At 40.2% G+C, this 20,283-nt stretch overlaps 2 long non-coding RNA genes across 2 annotated transcripts; one reads left to right on the top strand and one right to left on the bottom strand.

Annotated features, from left to right (window-relative positions):
- Positions 1–1,167: 1,167 nt before the first annotated feature.
- Positions 1,168–5,837, bottom strand: LOC143942113 (uncharacterized). The gene is made up of 2 exons (XR_013264689.1): positions 5,552–5,837; positions 1,168–1,348 (listed from the first exon to the last, which is right to left on the bottom strand). It is a non-coding gene; the product is annotated as an uncharacterized LOC143942113 (long non-coding RNA).
- Positions 5,838–14,055: 8,218 nt separating this feature from the next.
- On the top strand, positions 14,056–18,720 carry LOC143942112 (uncharacterized). The gene is made up of 2 exons (XR_013264688.1): positions 14,056–14,341; positions 18,540–18,720. It is a non-coding gene; the product is annotated as an uncharacterized LOC143942112 (long non-coding RNA).
- The last annotated feature ends 1,563 nt before the right edge of the window (positions 18,721–20,283 follow it).

Raw genomic sequence — 20,283 nt, 5'->3', positions numbered from 1 at the left:
ATACGCAACACTGTAGGCAACCTGCCTACATATCCATCCAGACAAATTGCTGGTGCATGCATTCTGTGCAAATGGGGCATAATCGAATGTTCCCTGTTTTCTCACAGGTCGAATGTTATTGATTCATAAAAAAAATAGAGTAGTTTGGAAAAAATACCATATTATGCCCACTAGAAGGAGCTGAAAATAACCGGTTATAAATACTTACTTTCTATGAACTTTAGATCATATGATCCTATGATCTTTAGCTCTATTGACCATATTTTCCCGAACCACTCTATTTGTTTATGAGTAAATAACAATCGGCCTGTAGAGGAATTAGAAGATTCAGGTTTACCCCATTTACACAGAACAAATGTATCAGCAGTTTTGCTGGATGAATGACGATGCATTTTTTTTTTTTTTAAATACACCCTTAGTGATATTACAAATATTCAAATATATTAATCAGTATGTAAGTATATACAACTGAGGGAGTCAATGGTGGAGAATGATCTGAGGGTTTTGGTAGATCCTAAGCTTAATAATAGCATGCAATGCCAAGCTGCGGTTTCCAAAACAAGCAATATCCTTTCTTGTATTAAGAGAGTTATGGACTCCAGAGAGAGATAGATATAATTTTGCCCCGGTACAAATCATTAGTAAGACCTCATCAAGAATATTCAGTTCAGTTTTGGGCACCTGTTCACAAAAAGGATATCGGGGAACTGGAGACGATGCATAGAAGGGCAGCCAAACTGATAAGAGATATAGAGGGGCTATGAGGATATATTATTAGATTAGATTAAGGGGGGATATTATCAACATGTACAAATACATAAGTGGTCCATATAGTGAACTTGGTGTTAAGTTATTCACTTTAAGTTCATCACAGAGGACAAGAGGGCACTCTTTCGTCTAGATTTCGTCTCCAAATACGGAAAGGTTTTTTTAACAGTAAGAGTTGTGAAAATGTGAAGTGGGCTCCCTCAAGAACTGGTTCTGGCCAGCTCAGTAGATTGCTTTAAAAAATGCTAAGATAGACATATTTCTTATAATTTTGATGGTTCAACCTCAAGCAACACCTAACAAAGATGGCACCTCATCCCTGAAAGTTTGAAACATGAATCAAAGGACAGGAAGGGAAATTAGGGATTTTTGCGGTGCTAGTTAACAAAATACAATTAATTGAAGTACAAAGTTAGTAGTACAAAAATTTATTAAGTTTGAGCTTAAAATCAGTAGCAATATATGCTTAAAAGATTCAGAATAATGCAATACAGTGGTTGTTCTCGTCAAGCACACATAGTCCCGACATGTTTCGCATTAGATTGCTTCTTCAGGGGATGTGTGAAAGTTTGAACAAGATCTAAACCGAAAATACAAAGTACAAAATAGTAATGAAGTATGTCACAACATTCGTAAATGCAGAAATAGAGGGGAAGGGGAAAGGGGGAGGGGAAACAACAGACACACACACATCAAACCCACCTTTAACCACTACGTTGGTGGTAAAGTAGTGGGATTGTCCACCTCGGGGGTTAGCCACAGCAGTGCTGAATCGCAGGGGGCTAAAAAGCCAACCCAAGAAAACTGATAAAAAAAGGAATATATAGTAAGACCAAATTTGAAATTTTGGGATGATTTGAAGATCTTTGAGTACCTAGCTTAATTTCAAGGTTGCTAAAATAAAACAACCTTTTGGGGGTGAAGGACCCTCTAAAGTATAAAAATTGAGAAAAAATAGTACAAGGATGTATTTTAGTTTCAAATGTATTACTTACGTAGGTTGGATAATTGTAAGCAGTGGGGACGCTTGCATTTTGAGAAGAAATCTTTTTGAGCAATCAGGGAGACACACCTGCATAGAAATACCAGCTGGGTGGCCAATCAAGGAAAAAACAAAACGAAGATAAGAAAAAAAAAAAAAAAAAAAAAAAAAAAAAGAATTGTATCTCAAAAGGGTGGTATGTACATCATAAACTGAATGTTATACAGACACCAACCCTCAGGCATATAGATATACCCAGAGAGTTAAACATTCGCATCCCAAGGCATAGAATTCAAAGCCAGGGAGTTAATGCAAGCATATAAAAAGGGACATAGACAGTAGCCTAGGTCCAAAGGGTGGAAACACCGGCAGAGAGATACGTGAACGTTTTCAAATGAAAAAAAGACCGATCGAATAAATGTTTAAGAATATAGCAATAAGCTTACCGAAAAGTACAGAGTCTGAACGATCAAGCGTCACCCTTGGCTGCAACCCGCAACGGAATGACGATATTACGAAGGCTTTTTATATGCCCCGCCATCAAGCCGGCGTCTGACGTAGTCGGCCTGATGCGGACAAAAGGAGCGCTATTGCGCATGCTCACCAATGGGACGAGACTGAATAGGCCTACAAACCCCATAATGCCTCAGGCATGTGGGCGGAGGAAAGAGGGGAACGATCGATGCCATCGTAGAAAGCGAAGGCATAAACGAACGCGGCCATCAATCTGACCGCCCAGTCAGGCGTAGAGGCAAAAAACGATGGAAAAGAGGGTCGGAACAGAATGGCAGAAGAAATAGCCAATCCTTCCGACCAATGTAGGGGGAGCGTCGCAGCGCTGAAAAGGGGCAATGGCACACAAGGCGCCTGTGCCCCCGGGTGTCCGTGCGAACAGCACTGATGGGGAAGCCGTAGAGGTGGACCATTCGGGTGGGAAATCCTAAAAAGGGAAGAACAAAAAAATAATTCTCTAAAAGCTGCACATAACAAAACATAATAATATCGTAAACATATAAACATATACATGATGTATTTTTATACTCAAAACAAATCAATACAGACAAATTTCAAATAATACAATAGAACAATGAAAAAATAAATAAAAATAAAAATAAAAAAGAAAGGAGGGGGGGGGGGGGAAAGGGAGGGAGGGGGAGGGGAGGGAGGGAAAAGGGGAAGGAGGGGAAAGGGAAATGGGAACCCAACCAGGTTCCCTCTCAGAAGAGCGGTCAGCAAGATTGAAAGGCCAGAAAAGGTTTCTATATCATAAAAAAGGTTTGAAGCTTAAATTTTCATTGAAGCCAGGTGGAATTGTAGCCCTTAGGTTGAAAATCCATTCAGCTTCATGTTGAAGTAAGATATTATCCACACTGCCCCCTCTCACATCAAGGGGGATATGTTCAAGTGCGGAAAAGGTGATAAATTTGGGATTGAAGGCATGGAAGAGGCCAACATGTCGACTGATGGCCGTCTCCATTTTCTTCTTGATAATGGGTTTGATATGGTCCTTGATTCGAATACAAAATTGTCGCTTTGTTTTACCTACATAAAACCCGCCACAAAGGCAACGGGCCAGATATATAACGCCCTGTGTTTGGCATGTGACTCGATGTTTAATGGAGTGCCATTTGCCATTTGGCAGTTTAAGTTTGGTATGTGAATTGACATAACAACAAACCTCACAATGGCCACAAGGAAAAGTGCCACTGGTTACTTTTCTAGTGTCCAACTTTGGTTGTTCAAAGTGGCTATGCACTAATTTATCTTTGAGAGAGGGAACTCTTTTAAAGGTAACTTCGGGAAAGTTTTTAATATGTTTCTTGGTAATAGGGTCAGCTAGAAGGAGTGGCCAAAACTTGTGTAAAATTTCTTTGAACTTACGATGCTGATTGGAATAGCGAGTAATAATTCTAACTGAATCATTTGTATTGGGACGTCGGGTTGAAAAAATAAGTGAAGTTCTAGTTTTAGGTTTTACACGGTTGTAGGCTCGTTTCAAGCATTTATGACTGTATCCTCTTTTTCTCAATCTTTGGTAAAGGTCATCAGCTGCTATATTAAAATCTGAATTTTTGCTACAATTTCGCTTTAAACGCAAATATTGGCTATAGGGAATACTGTTAATCAAAGAAATTGGGTGAAAGCTAGTAGCGTGTAAAACCGTGTTACCGGCAGATGGTTTCCTAAATAAGAGAGAGTTGAGTCTACCTTCACTGTCCACCGAGATAGTTATGTCTAAAAAGTTAACTATTGACTGACTATGTTGCATAGTAAATTTCAAATTGAAATTGTTAATAGAAATCAATTGAAAGAAAGTTTTTAATTCTGTTTCCGTACCTGCCCAAAAGAAAAGAACATCATCGATATAACGAAACCATGAAATAATTTTATCCAAGAACGGTGACAAATCTTCTCTAGAGAAAGTTTCCTTTTCCCACCCCCCCAGGTACAGGTTTGCATACGATGGGGCACATTTAGTCCCCATCGCAACTCCCTGTACCTGGAGGTAGTGGGTGGAGTCAAAAACAAAGACATTATGCTTAAGAATATATTCAAGAAGGTCCACAACAAAAGAACTATATTGTAAGAAAGAGGAACCTCTTTCAGAAAGAAACCTGCGTACAACTTCAACTCCCTTGTCATGGGGAATTGTGTTGTAGAGGCTTTCGATATCCAGGGCAACCAACCATGAGTTGGGAGGGAGAGACAGTCCCTCAATCATTCTTAACAAATCGATGGTATCTTTAACATATGAAGATAGAGAGATGACGTGTGGACTTAGATAGCTGTCAACTAATGCGCTCGCATTTTCAGTTAAACAGGAACATCCGGAAATGATAGGACGTCCTGGGGGATTTGTTTGAGACTTATGAATTTTCGGTAGTGCGTAAAAAGTTGGAATCTTTGGATCCTTGATGTTTAGAAATTTCCATGTGTTGAGGTCAATGACCCCTTGTTGATATGCCTTAAAAATGAGATTCAAATAGATATTTCGATAATTTAGAATGACAGTTTTAGAAATAGGACGATACCAATTTCTATTGGACAGTATATTTCGACACATGGAGGTGTATTGTACAACTTCCATGATCACCAGATTTCCGCCCTTGTCTGCGGGCTTAATAATTAAATTTGTATTTTTTTGTAAGGATTTAATAGCTGCTCTATGTTGTAACGAAAGATTGTTAGATAAAGGTGAATGAAACGACAATTTCTCAATCTCTATAGTTGTTTGCTGTATAAACGCCCAAATGTTTGGGTTTGCATTGAGTAGAGGAAATGCTCTAGATTTGCATTTAAAGGATGGAGGGGGGGGGAAGGAAACACCTGGGACTGACAGACTAGGAGTAGAAATTGCTTCCGAGTCGTCGTCATCAGTGTTTCCCTCCTCCCATAATTCCATCAAATTTTTGATGGCATAATGTTCGGTCATATTTTCATAAGACCGGACATCGTTATTACTATCAAAGTCTGGAGTAACAGGCTTATCAAAGATAACTCGATATAACAGTCTACGGGCAAAAAGATGTAAATCCTTAATAAGTTGAAATTTGGTTGTATTTGAATCAGGACAAAAGGTTAGTCCTAATTTCAAGACTTCCAATTCAGGTTCGGATAATCTCTGTGATGATAAATTTATTATTGACAACTCATTTGTAGATGAATCAAGGTTACCTTGTACATAAATGTCATTCAAATCGTCGGTGGAATCTGGTCCTTGCCTAAAAAAATAGGTGCCAATTTCAAATCTGCAGGTAAAGGAGTACCTAGAGGCGAGATAATGACATTGGTAGTGCTTACCGATGGATTCGCAGATTGCAAAGAAGTTATGGAGGAAGTTGCCTGGGCCGAAGGGGCTGTGCATTGATTTGACATTGATTGTGTGCCACGAGAGCCTAAAGAAAGAGAGTGAGAGGGGTGAAACATCGCAAGTGTACCAGCAGGTGTTGGTTTCGATGAAAATGGTGGTGCCCGACGAGAGAGCGGAGTGCCCAATTGATTCCGAAGGGACTCAGTGGAGGCGTGTTCAGAGTTCCCTTTTCTTTTTTTCGGTACTCTGTCCTCAGACAGGTCACGGTACATGGTGGACTGTGTAGAGGAAAAAGAGGAGGGTGGAGAGACATTGGGAGTGTTATCATTATTTCTATTTGTACGTGAATTGAAAGGTTTAGTGAATTTAGGTTTGGAATCTCGAGTCCATTTGTAAGCATAACCATTTGTGTGGGCCAGGCTATCCCTGGTAAATTTATTTTCTTTGATTTGAATAATTTCTAAAGTATATTTTTCAATAAGGACTTGAAGGTCCTGTTCCTTTTTCTGGAATCTCGTGGTGGAAATTCTAGATTCATGATCTTCATACCAATGGGAAATTAGGCTGTCCAGTATAGAAAGTTCATGATCATACTGAATACATAACAAAGACATCATGCCAAAGGAGCATGTTTGTAGATTTTCTTCCCACTTCGATTTAATGATATCATCAACTTTTTTAATATTAGGAAAGATCTGGATTCGCAGTCCAAAAGGTACAATAAGATTTTCTATGTATTTGTGAAAATATTTTTTGTGCCAAAAAACTCGAACCTTTCGTTCGAGGAGGCGTTGTAATCTGAGGAAAGCAAAATCGAGATCTTTATCTGAAATGTCGCCTGTTTTTTGTGTAAATTGGACTTTGTCCATTAGAGCATCCCAGGCCTCACCACTAAAGGCCGCCATACCGAGATAAGGGAACGTGTGGGAGGGGAAGGGAAAAAAAAAAAAAAAAAAAACACAATACAAAACACGTTAGTATTTACTGAAATAGCAGAGTAAGAACATATGTTGTGTTGTTGATGAAGAACCAAGGAGAAAATAGTGTATTGAAACACCAGGGGACAAAATTGGAATAATTTTGATGGTTCAACCTCAAGCAACACCTAACAAAGATGGCACCTCATCCCTGAAAGTTTGAAACATGAATCAAAGGACAGGAAGGGAAATTAGGGATTTTTGCGGTGCTAGTTAACAAAATACAATTAATTGAAGTACAAAGTTAGTAGTACAAAAATTTATTAAGTTTGAGCTTAAAATCAGTAGCAATATATGCTTAAAAGATTCAGAATAATGCAATACAGTGGTTGTTCTCGTCAAGCACACATAGTCCCGACATGTTTCGCATTAGATTGCTTCTTCAGGGGATGTGTGAAAGTTTGAACAAGATCTAAACCGAAAATACAAAGTACAAAATAGTAATGAAGTATGTCACAACATTCGTAAATGCAGAAATAGAGGGGAAGGGGAAAGGGGGAGGGGAAACAACAGACACACACACATCAAACCCACCTTTAACCACTACGTTGGTGGTAAAGTAGTGGGATTGTCCACCTCGGGGGTTAGCCACAGCAGTGCTGAATCGCAGGGGGCTAAAAAGCCAACCCAAGAAAACTGATAAAAAAAGGAATATATAGTAAGACCAAATTTGAAATTTTGGGATGATTTGAAGATCTTTGAGTACCTAGCTTAATTTCAAGGTTGCTAAAATAAAACAACCTTTTGGGGGTGAAGGACCCTCTAAAGTATAAAAATTGAGAAAAAATAGTACAAGGATGTATTTTAGTTTCAAATGTATTACTTACGTAGGTTGGATAATTGTAAGCAGTGGGGACGCTCGCATTTTGAGAAGAAATCTTTTTGAGCAATCAGGGAGACACACCTGCATAGAAATACCAGCTGGGTGGCCAATCAAGGAAAAAACAAAACGAAGATAAGAAAAAAAAAAAAAAAAAAAAAAGAATTGTATCTCAAAAGGGTGGTATGTACATCATACACTGAATGTTATACAGACACCAACCCTCAGGCATATAGATATACCCAGAGAGTTAAACATTCGCATCCCAAGGCATAGAATTCAAAGCCAGGGAGTTAATGCAAGCATATAAAAAGGGACATAGACAGTAGCCTAGGTCCAAAGGGTGGAAACACCGGCAGAGAGATACGTGAACGTTTTCAAATGAAAAAAAGACCGATCGAATAAATGTTTAAGAATATAGCAATAAGCTTACCGAAAAGTACAGAGTCTGAACGATCAAGCGTCACCCTTGGCTGCAACCCGCAACGGAATGACGATATTACGAAGGCTTTTTATATGCCCCGCCATCAAGCCGGCGTCTGACGTAGTCGGCCTGATGCGGACAAAAGGAGCGCTATTGCGCATGCTCACCAATGGGACGAGACTGAATAGGCCTACAAACCCCATAATGCCTCAGGCATGTGGGCGGAGGAAAGAGGGGAACGATCGATGCCATCGTAGAAAGCGAAGGCATAAACGAACGCGGCCATCAATCTGACCGCCCAGTCAGGCGTAGAGGCAAAAAACGATGGAAAAGAGGGTCGGAACAGAATGGCAGAAGAAATAGCCAATCCTTCCGACCAATGTAGGGGGAGCGTCGCAGCGCTGAAAAGGGGCAATGGCACACAAGGCGCCTGTGCCCCCGGGTGTCCGTGCGAACAGCACTGATGGGGAAGCCGTAGAGGTGGACCATTCGGGTGGGAAATCCTAAAAAGGGAAGAACAAAAAAATAATTCTCTAAAAGCTGCACATAACAAAACATAATAATATCGTAAACATATAAACATATACATGATGTATTTTTATACTCAAAACAAATCAATACAGACAAATTTCAAATAATACAATAGAACAATGAAAAAATAAATAAAAATAAAAATAAAAAAGAAAGGAGGGGGGGGGGGGGAAAGGGAGGGAGGGGGAGGGGAGGGAGGGAAAAGGGGAAGGAGGGGAAAGGGAAATGGGAACCCAACCAGGTTCCCTCTCAGAAGAGCGGTCAGCAAGATTGAAAGGCCAGAAAAGGTTTCTATATCATAAAAAAGGTTTGAAGCTTAAATTTTCATTGAAGCCAGGTGGAATTGTAGCCCTTAGGTTGAAAATCCATTCAGCTTCATGTTGAAGTAAGATATTATCCACACTGCCCCCTCTCACATCAAGGGGGATATGTTCAAGTGCGGAAAAGGTGATAAATTTGGGATTGAAGGCATGGAAGAGGCCAACATGTCGACTGATGGCCGTCTCCATTTTCTTCTTGATAATGGGTTTGATATGGTCCTTGATTCGAATACAAAATTGTCGCTTTGTTTTACCTACATAAAACCCGCCACAAAGGCAACGGGCCAGATATATAACGCCCTGTGTTTGGCATGTGACTCGATGTTTAATGGAGTGCCATTTGCCATTTGGCAGTTTAAGTTTGGTATGTGAATTGACATAACAACAAACCTCACAATGGCCACAAGGAAAAGTGCCACTGGTTACTTTTCTAGTGTCCAACTTTGGTTGTTCAAAGTGGCTATGCACTAATTTATCTTTGAGAGAGGGAACTCTTTTAAAGGTAACTTCGGGAAAGTTTTTAATATGTTTCTTGGTAATAGGGTCAGCTAGAAGGAGTGGCCAAAACTTGTGTAAAATTTCTTTGAACTTACTTACTTCCTTTAAATGCAAATCTAGAGCATTTCCTCTACTCAATGCAAACCCAAACATTTGGGCGTTTATACAGCAAACAACTATAGAGATTGAGAAATTGTCGTTTCATTCACCTTTATCTAACAATCTTTCGTTACAACATAGAGCAGCTATTAAATCCTTACAAAAAAATACAAATTTAATTATTAAGCCCGCAGACAAGGGCGGAAATCTGGTGATCATGGAAGTTGTACAATACACCTCCATGTGTCGAAATATACTGTCCAATAGAAATTGGTATCGTCCTATTTCTAAAACTGTCATTCTAAATTATCGAAATATCTATTTGAATCTCATTTTTAAGGCATATCAACAAGGGGTCATTGACCTCAACACATGGAAATTTCTAAACATCAAGGATCCAAAGATTCCAACTTTTTACGCACTACCGAAAATTCATAAGTCTCAAACAAATCCCCCAGGACGTCCTATCATTTCCGGATGTTCCTGTTTAACTGAAAATGCGAGCGCATTAGTTGACAGCTATCTAAGTCCACACGTCATCTCTCTATCTTCATATGTTAAAGATACCATCGATTTGTTAAGAATGATTGAGGGACTGTCTCTCCCTCCCAACTCATGGTTGGTTGCCCTGGATATCGAAAGCCTCTACAACACAATTCCCCATGACAAGGGAGTTGAAGTTGTACGCAGGTTTCTTTCTGAAAGAGGTTCCTCTTTCTTACAATATAGTTCTTTTGTTGTGGACCTTCTTGAATATATTCTTAAGCATAATGTCTTTGTTTTTGACTCCACCCACTACCTCCAGGTACAGGGAGTTGCGATGGGGACTAAATGTGCCCCATCGTATGCAAACCTGTACCTGGGGGGGTGGGAAAAGGAAACTTTCTCTAGAGAAGATTTGTCACCGTTCTTGGATAAAATTATTTCATGGTTTCGTTATATCGATGATGTTCTTTTCTTTTGGGCAGGTACGGAAACAGAATTAAAAACTTTCTTTCAATTGATTTCTATTAACAATTTCAATTTGAAATTTACTATGCAACATAGTCAGTCAATAGTTAACTTTTTAGACATAACTATCTCGGTGGACAGTGAAGGTAGACTCAACTCTCTCTTATTTAGGAAACCATCTGCCGGTAACACGGTTTTACACGCTACTAGCTTTCACCCAATTTCTTTGATTAACAGTATTCCCTATAGCCAATATTTGCGTTTAAAGCGAAATTGTAGCAAAAATTCAGATTTTAATATAGCAGCTGATGACCTTTACCAAAGATTGAGAAAAAGAGGATACAGTCATAAATGCTTGAAACGAGCCTACAACCGTGTAAAACCTAAAACTAGAACTTCACTTATTTTTTCAACCCGACGTCCCAATACAAATGATTCAGTTAGAATTATTACTCGCTATTCCAATCAGCATCGTAAGTTCAAAGAAATTTTACACAAGTTTTGGCCACTCCTTCTAGCTGACCCTATTACCAAGAAACATATTAAAAACTTTCCCGAAGTTACCTTTAAAAGAGTTCCCTCTCTCAAAGATAAATTAGTGCATAGCCACTTTGAACAACCAAAGTTGGACACTAGAAAAGTAACCAGTGGCACTTTTCCTTGTGGCCATTGTGAGGTTTGTTGTTATGTCAATTCACATACCAAACTTAAACTGCCAAATGGCAAATGGCACTCCATTAAACATCGAGTCACATGCCAAACACAGGGCGTTATATATCTGGCCCGTTGCCTTTGTGGCGGGTTTTATGTAGGTAAAACAAAGCGACAATTTTGTATTCGAATCAAGGACCATATCAAACCCATTATCAAGAAGAAAATGGAGACGGCCATCAGTCGACATGTTGGCCTCTTCCATGCCTTCAATCCCAAATTTATCACCTTTTCCGCACTTGAACATATCCCCCTTGATGTGAGAGGGGGCAGTGTGGATAATATCTTACTTCAACATGAAGCTGAATGGATTTTCAACCTAAGGGCTACAATTCCACCTGGCTTCAATGAAAATTTAAGCTTCAAACCTTTTTTATGATATAGAAACCTTTTCTGGCCTTTCAATCTTGCTGACCGCTCTTCTGAGAGGGAACCTGGTTGGGTTCCCATTTCCCTTTCCCCTCCTTCCCCTTTTCCCTCCCTCCCCTCCCCCTCCCTCCCTTTCCCCCCCCCCTCCTTTCTTTTTTATTTTTATTTTTATTTATTTTTTCATTGTTCTATTGTATTATTTGAAATTTGTCTGTATTGATTTGTTTTGAGTATAAAAATACATCATGTATATGTTTATATGTTTACGATATTATTATGTTTTGTTATGTGCAGCTTTTAGAGAATTATTTTTTTGTTCTTCCCTTTTTAGGATTTCCCACCCGAATGGTCCACCTCTACGGCTTCCCCATCAGTGCTGTTCGCACGGACACCCGGGGGCACAGGCGCCTTGTGTGCCATTGCCCCTTTTCAGCGCTGCGACGCTCCCCCTACATTGGTCGGAAGGATTGGCTATTTCTTCTGCCATTCTGTTCCGACCCTCTTTTCCATCGTTTTTTGCCTCTACGCCTGACTGGGCGGTCAGATTGATGGCCGCGTTCGTTTATGCCTTCGCTTTCTACGATGGCATCGATCGTTCCCCTCTTTCCTCCGCCCACATGCCTGAGGCATTATGGGGTTTGTAGGCCTATTCAGTCTCGTCCCATTGGTGAGCATGCGCAATAGCGCTCCTTTTGTCCGCATCAGGCCGACTACGTCAGACGCCGGCTTGATGGCGGGGCATATAAAAAGCCTTCGTAATATCGTCATTCCGTTGCGGGTTGCAGCCAAGGGTGACGCTTGATCGTTCAGACTCTGTACTTTTCGGTAAGCTTATTGCTATATTCTTAAACATTTATTCGATCGGTCTTTTTTTCATTTGAAAACGTTCACGTATCTCTCTGCCGGTGTTTCCACCCTTTGGACCTAGGCTACTGTCTATGTCCCTTTTTATATGCTTGCATTAACTCCCTGGCTTTGAATTCTATGCCTTGGGATGCGAATGTTTAACTCTCTGGGTATATCTATATGCCTGAGGGTTGGTGTCTGTATAACATTCAGTTTATGATGTACATACCACCCTTTTGAGATACAATTCTTTTTTTTTTTTTTTTTTTTTTTTTTTTTTTCTTATCTTCGTTTTGTTTTTTCCTTGATTGGCCACCCAGCTGGTATTTCTATGCAGGTGTGTCTCCCTGATTGCTCAAAAAGATTTCTTCTCAAAATGCGAGCGTCCCCACTGCTTACAATTATCCAACCTACGTAAGTAATACATTTGAAACTAAAATACATCCTTGTACTATTTTTTCTCAATTTTTATACTTTAGAGGGTCCTTCACCCCCAAAAGGTTGTTTTATTTTAGCAACCTTGAAATTAAGCTAGGTACTCAAAGATCTTCAAATCATCCCAAAATTTCAAATTTGGTCTTACTATATATTCCTTTTTTTATCAGTTTTCTTGGGTTGGCTTTTTAGCCCCCTGCGATTCAGCACTGCTGTGGCTAACCCCCGAGGTGGACAATCCCACTACTTTACCACCAACGTAGTGGTTAAAGGTGGGTTTGATGTGTGTGTGTCTGTTGTTTCCCCTCCCCCTTTCCCCTTCCCCTCTATTTCTGCATTTACGAATGTTGTGACATACTTCATTACTATTTTGTACTTTGTATTTTCGGTTTAGATCTTGTTCAAACTTTCACACATCCCCTGAAGAAGCAATCTAATGCGAAACATGTCGGGACTATGTGTGCTTGACGAGAACAACCACTGTATTGCATTATTCTGAATCTTTTAAGCATATATTGCTACTGATTTTAAGCTCAAACTTAATAAATTTTTGTACTACTAACTTTGTACTTCAATTAATTGTATTTTGTTAACTAGCACCGCAAAAATCCCTAATTTCCCTTCCTGTCCTTTGATTCATGTTTCAAACTTTCAGGGATGAGGTGCCATCTTTGTTAGGTGTTGCTTGAGGTTGAACCATCAAAATTATTCCAATTTTGTCCCCTGGTGTTTCAATACACTATTTTCTCCTTGGTTCTTCATCAACAACACAACATATGTTCTTACTCTGCTATTTCAGTAAATACTAACGTGTTTTGTATTGTGTTTTTTTTTTTTTTTTTTTTTTTTTTCCCTTCCCCTCCCACACGTTCCCTTATCTCGGTATGGCGGCCTTTAGTGGTGAGGCCTGGGATGCTCTAATGGACAAAGTCCAATTTACACAAAAAACAGGCGACATTTCAGATAAAGATCTCGATTTTGCTTTCCTCAGATTACAACGCCTCCTCGAACGAAAGGTTCGAGTTTTTTGGCACAAAAAATATTTTCACAAATACATAGAAAATCTTATTGTACCTTTTGGACTGCGAATCCAGATCTTTCCTAATATTAAAAAAGTTGATGATATCATTAAATCGAAGTGGGAAGAAAATCTACAAACATGCTCCTTTGGCATGATGTCTTTGTTATGTATTCAGTATGATCATGAACTTTCTATACTGGACAGCCTAATTTCCCATTGGTATGAAGATCATGAATCTAGAATTTCCACCACGAGATTCCAGAAAAAGGAACAGGACCTTCAAGTCCTTATTGAAAAATATACTTTAGAAATTATTCAAATCAAAGAAAATAAATTTACCAGGGATAGCCTGGCCCACACAAATGGTTATGCTTACAAATGGACTCGAGATTCCAAACCTAAATTCACTAAACCTTTCAATTCACGTACAAATAGAAATAATGATAACACTCCCAATGTCTCTCCACCCTCCTCTTTTTCCTCTACACAGTCCACCATGTACCGTGACCTGTCTGAGGACAGAGTACCGAAAAAAAGAAAAGGGAACTCTGAACACGCCTCCACTGAGTCCCTTCGGAATCAATTGGGCACTCCGCTCTCTCGTCGGGCACCACCATTTTCATCGAAACCAACACCTGCTGGTACACTTGCGATGTTTCACCCCTCTCACTCTCTTTCTTTAGGCTCTCGTGGCACACAATCAATGTCAAATCAATGCACAGCCCCTTCGGCCCAGGCAACTTCCTCCATAACTTCTTTGCAATCTGCGAATCCATCGGTAAGCACTACCAATGTCATTATCTCGCCTCTAGGTACTCCTTTACCTGCAGATTTGAAATTGGCACCTATTTTTTTAGGCAAGGACCAGATTCCACCGACGATTTGAATGACATTTATGTACAAGGTAACCTTGATTCATCTACAAATGAGTTGTCAATAATAAATTTATCATCACAGAGATTATCCGAACCTGAATTGGAAGTCTTGAAATTAGGACTAACCTTTTGTCCTGATTCAAATACAACCAAATTTCAACTTATTAAGGATTTACATCTTTTTGCCCGTAGACTGTTATATCGAGTTATCTTTGATAAGCCTGTTACTCCAGACTTTGATAGTAATAACGATGTCCGGTCTTATGAAAATATGACCGAACATTATGCCATCAAAAATTTGATGGAATTATGGGAGGAGGGAAACACTGATGACGACGACTCGGAAGCAATTTCTACTCCTAGTCTGTCAGTCCCAGGTGTTTCCTTCCCCCCCCTCCATCCTTTAAATGCAAATCTAGAGCATTTCCTCTACTCAATGCAAACCCAAACATTTGGGCGTTTATACAGCAAACAACTATAGAGATTGAGAAATTGTCGTTTCATTCACCTTTATCTAACAATCTTTCGTTACAACATAGAGCAGCTATTAAATCCTTACAAAAAAATACAAATTTAATTATTAAGCCCGCAGACAAGGGCGGAAATCTGGTGATCATGGAAGTTGTACAATACACCTCCATGTGTCGAAATATACTGTCCAATAGAAATTGGTATCGTCCTATTTCTAAAACTGTCATTCTAAATTATCGAAATATCTATTTGAATCTCATTTTTAAGGCATATCATCAAGGGGTCATTGACCTCAACACATGGAAATTTCTAAACATCAAGGATCCAAAGATTCCAACTTTTTACGCACTACCGAAAATTCATAAGTCTCAAACAAATCCCCCAGGACGTCCTATCATTTCCGGATGTTCCTGTTTAACTGAAAATGCGAGCGCATTAGTTGACAGCTATCTAAGTCCACACGTCATCTCTCTATCTTCATATGTTAAAGATACCATCGATTTGTTAAGAATGATTGAGGGACTGTCTCTCCCTCCCAACTCATGGTTGGTTGCCCTGGATATCGAAAGCCTCTACAACACAATTCCCCATGACAAGGGAGTTGAAGTTGTACGCAGGTTTCTTTCTGAAAGAGGTTCCTCTTTCTTACAATATAGTTCTTTTGTTGTGGACCTTCTTGAATATATTCTTAAGCATAATGTCTTTGTTTTTGACTCCACCCACTACCTCCAGGTACAGGGAGTTGCGATGGGGACTAAATGTGCCCCATCGTATGCAAACCTGTACCTGGGGGGGTGGGAAAAGGAAACTTTCTCTAGAGAAGATTTGTCACCGTTCTTGGATAAAATTATTTCATGGTTTCGTTATATCGATGATGTTCTTTTCTTTTGGGCAGGTACGGAAACAGAATTAAAAACTTTCTTTCAATTTATTTCTATTAACAATTTCAATTTGAAATTTACTATGCAACATAGTCAGTCAATAGTTAACTTTTTAGACATAACTATCTCGGTGGACAGTGAAGGTAGACTCAACTCTCTCTTATTTAGGAAACCATCTGCCGGTAACACGGTTTTACACGCTACTAGCTTTCACCCAATTTCTTTGATTAACAGTATTCCCTATAGCCAATATTTGCGTTTAAAGCGAAATTGTAGCAAAAATTCAGATTTTAATATAGCAGCTGATGACCTTTACCAAAGATTGAGAAAAAGAGGATACAGTCATAAATGCTTGAAACGAGCCTACAACCGTGTAAAACCTAAAACTAGAACTTCACTTATTTTTTCAACCCGACGTCCCAATACAAATGATTCAGTTAGAATTATTACTCGCTATTCCAATCAGCATCGTAAGTTCAAAGAAATTTTACACAAGTTTTGGCCACTCCTTCTAGCTGACCCTATTACCAAGAAACATATTAAAAACTTTCCCGAAGTTACCTTTAAAAGAGTTCCCTCTCTCAAAGATAAATTAGTGCATAGCCACTTTGAACAACCAAAGTTGGACACTAGAAAAGTAACCAGTGGCACTTTTCCTTGTGGCCATTGTGAGGTTTGTTGTTATGTCAATTCACATACCAAACTTAAACTGCCAAATGGCAAATGGCACTCCATTAAACATCGAGTCACATGCCAAACACAGGGCGCTATATATCTGGCCCGTTGCCTTTGTGGCGGGTTTTATGTAGGTAAAACAAAGCGACAATTTTGTATTCGAATCAAGGACCATATCAAACCCATTATCAAGAAGAAAATGGAGACGGCCATCAGTCGACATGTTGGCCTCTTCCATGCCTTCAATCCCAAATTTATCACCTTTTCCGCACTTGAACATATCCCCCTTGATGTGAGAGGGGGCAGTGTGGATAATATCTTACTTCAACATGAAGCTGAATGGATTTTCAACCTAAGGGCTACAATTCCACCTGGCTTCAATGAAAATTTAAGCTTCAAACCTTTTTTATGATATAGAAACCTTTTCTGGCCTTTCAATCTTGCTGACCGCTCTTCTGAGAGGGAACCTGGTTGGGTTCCCATTTCCCTTTCCCCTCCTTCCCCTTTTCCCTCCCTCCCCTCCCCCTCCCTCCCTTTCCCCCCCCCCCCTCCTTTCTTTTTTATTTTTATTTTTATTTATTTTTTCATTGTTCTATTGTATTATTTGAAATTTGTCTGTATTGATTTGTTTTGAGTATAAAAATACATCATGTATATGTTTATATGTTTACGATATTATTATGTTTTGTTATGTGCAGCTTTTAGAGAATTATTTTTTTGTTCTTCCCTTTTTAGGATTTCCCACCCGAATGGTCCACCTCTACGGCTTCCCCATCAGTGCTGTTCGCACGGACACCCGGGGGCACAGGCGCCTTGTGTGCCATTGCCCCTTTTCAGCGCTGCGACGCTCCCCCTACATTGGTCGGAAGGATTGGCTATTTCTTCTGCCATTCTGTTCCGACCCTCTTTTCCATCGTTTTTTGCCTCTACGCCTGACTGGGCGGTCAGATTGATGGCCGCGTTCGTTTATGCCTTCGCTTTCTACGATGGCATCGATCGTTCCCCTCTTTCCTCCGCCCACATGCCTGAGGCATTATGGGGTTTGTAGGCCTATTCAGTCTCGTCCCATTGGTGAGCATGCGCAATAGCGCTCCTTTTGTCCGCATCAGGCCGACTACGTCAGACGCCGGCTTGATGGCGGGGCATATAAAAAGCCTTCGTAATATCGTCATTCCGTTGCGGGTTGCAGCCAAGGGTGACGCTTGATCGTTCAGACTCTGTACTTTTCGGTAAGCTTATTGCTATATTCTTAAACATTTATTCGATCGGTCTTTTTTTCATTTGAAAACGTTCACGTATCTCTCTGCCGGTGTTTCCACCCTTTGGACCTAGGCTACTGTCTATGTCCCTTTTTATATGCTTGCATTAACTCCCTGGCTTTGAATTCTATGCCTTGGGATGCGAATGTTTAACTCTCTGGGTATATCTATATGCCTGAGGGTTGGTGTCTGTATAACATTCAGTTTATGATGTACATACCACCCTTTTGAGATACAATTCTTTTTTTTTTTTTTTTTTTTTTTTTTCTTATCTTCGTTTTGTTTTTTCCTTGATTGGCCACCCAGCTGGTATTTCTATGCAGGTGTGTCTCCCTGATTGCTCAAAAAGATTTCTTCTCAAAATGCGAGCGTCCCCACTGCTTACAATTATCCAACCTACGTAAGTAATACATTTGAAACTAAAATACATCCTTGTACTATTTTTTCTCAATTTTTATACTTTAGAGGGTCCTTCACCCCCAAAAGGTTGTTTTATTTTAGCAACCTTGAAATTAAGCTAGGTACTCAAAGATCTTCAAATCATCCCAAAATTTCAAATTTGGTCTTACTATATATTCCTTTTTTTATCAGTTTTCTTGGGTTGGCTTTTTAGCCCCCTGCGATTCAGCACTGCTGTGGCTAACCCCCGAGGTGGACAATCCCACTACTTTACCACCAACGTAGTGGTTAAAGGTGGGTTTGATGTGTGTGTGTCTGTTGTTTCCCCTCCCCCTTTCCCCTTCCCCTCTATTTCTGCATTTACGAATGTTGTGACATACTTCATTACTATTTTGTACTTTGTATTTTCGGTTTAGATCTTGTTCAAACTTTCACACATCCCCTGAAGAAGCAATCTAATGCGAAACATGTCGGGACTATGTGTGCTTGACGAGAACAACCACTGTATTGCATTATTCTGAATCTTTTAAGCATATATTGCTACTGATTTTAAGCTCAAACTTAATAAATTTTTGTACTACTAACTTTGTACTTCAATTAATTGTATTTTGTTAACTAGCACCGCAAAAATCCCTAATTTCCCTTCCTGTCCTTTGATTCATGTTTCAGACATATTTCTTGTTCATACATCAAGGGACACAGAGCCTTCATTACATAGTGGGTTAGATAGGCACCTTCGGTGACTGGACACTGGTTAACCCTAATTAAGGATAATTCCTCCCCTATATAACCCCTCCCATTTGGGGAGTACCTCAGTTTTTTTTACCAGTGTCTAAGGTGGTTGGTTACGTAAAACATGTGCTATGAAGAAAGCTCTATTCAGGTACCTGCGGGGGCTTAGGAGCTATGCTGACCGGATCCATATCTCAGGCCGATATTTTGACTCTCAAGATGGTATGGTACCGGGCCTCCTTATCCGAAGAAACAAGGTTTTGCCTTTAAGTCTCTCCTTGGAGGACGGGGTTCTGGGAAAACCAGGCTTGGTGTACTATTAACACATGAAAGTTCTAGCAGAGTCTTTTTCAGGTCCAGGGAAGAGGTTCCTCTGAGTAGGAACCCATAAAACCCAGAAGGTTTGGCACAACACTACCCGCCGGGATGGGTGAAGGCTGGAAACTGTCTGTTCTCAGCAGTTCCTGTGGCGGGGACAGGTAAGTGAAGTTAATCCTTTATATATTACATATTATGGATTTCTTCAGAGTAGTTGTATGTCTTACCTGGTTTCTGCCACTAGAGAGAATAAAGAGCAAGCCTGGTGTACACTTACATGCCTTCCAGGATACACACTCAGTGAATCCGGTCTCTGAGCTGCTTTCCCCCCCCTCTGCAGGCTCTGCCACAAATAATATATATAGGGGGGTCCCACGTAGTCATGAAGGTCCCGCGCAGTCCCCTACGGTGGTCCTCTTCTCCCCCTCATCCTTGGCTGCTGCCATGATGTCCTACACGCACAGGCTTTTACACTTTTTGCAGGGAACCAGAGGGGAGAGTGGTTTCGGCTCCGTGCACATGCAGCGTGCACAGCACACCAGTGTGCAGGTGCCAGGCGGCTATTTTGAAAAGCCCAGAGCGTCAGAGTCCTGTAAGCCGATGGACACAGAGCTGTGGGCAGTAAGCATCCTAAAGTGGTCAGATCCAGGCAAACCTAAGACACCTACTCAGCATCAGGTTGTGCACTATTGAGCATATATGTATATTTTAAGATTTTAGCACAACAGCGATTGCATATGTACTAGTACCTCTGCACAAAGAAATCACCACCTATGTCTAGGGGTCCTAAAGTTGCCTGGAGATTACCATCCCCCTTGCAAGACTGGAGCCAGCCTCACAGGATGGGTCAGTGCCCCTGTCAGGTTTTGCAGCCTCTCCCAATGTTGCAGCCCCAGCATATGTCACAGAAGACTCGCTTAAGGCTACATTGGAAGGTTTGGAAGGAAGGATTATTAGTTATATTACAGATTCCTTAAAAGATAGCAGAAAAAGGGGTAGATCTCCTCCCTCTGCTGCAGTTTCTCTTTCAGATGATTCTTCTGACAATGAGGAAAGATCCAGAGATAGGGATCAAGAGCAGTCAGATGGAAGAGGAGAAATTTTCTACCT

This window comes from Lithobates pipiens, unplaced genomic scaffold (assembly GCF_037356315.1).
Source record: "Lithobates pipiens isolate NorthernLeopardFrog02 unplaced genomic scaffold, aLitPip1_a1.2 Scaffold_30, whole genome shotgun sequence".
NCBI classification, from domain to species: Eukaryota; Metazoa; Chordata; class Amphibia; order Anura; family Ranidae; genus Lithobates; species Lithobates pipiens.
This window is presented reverse-complemented; position numbering and strand designations above follow the sequence as displayed.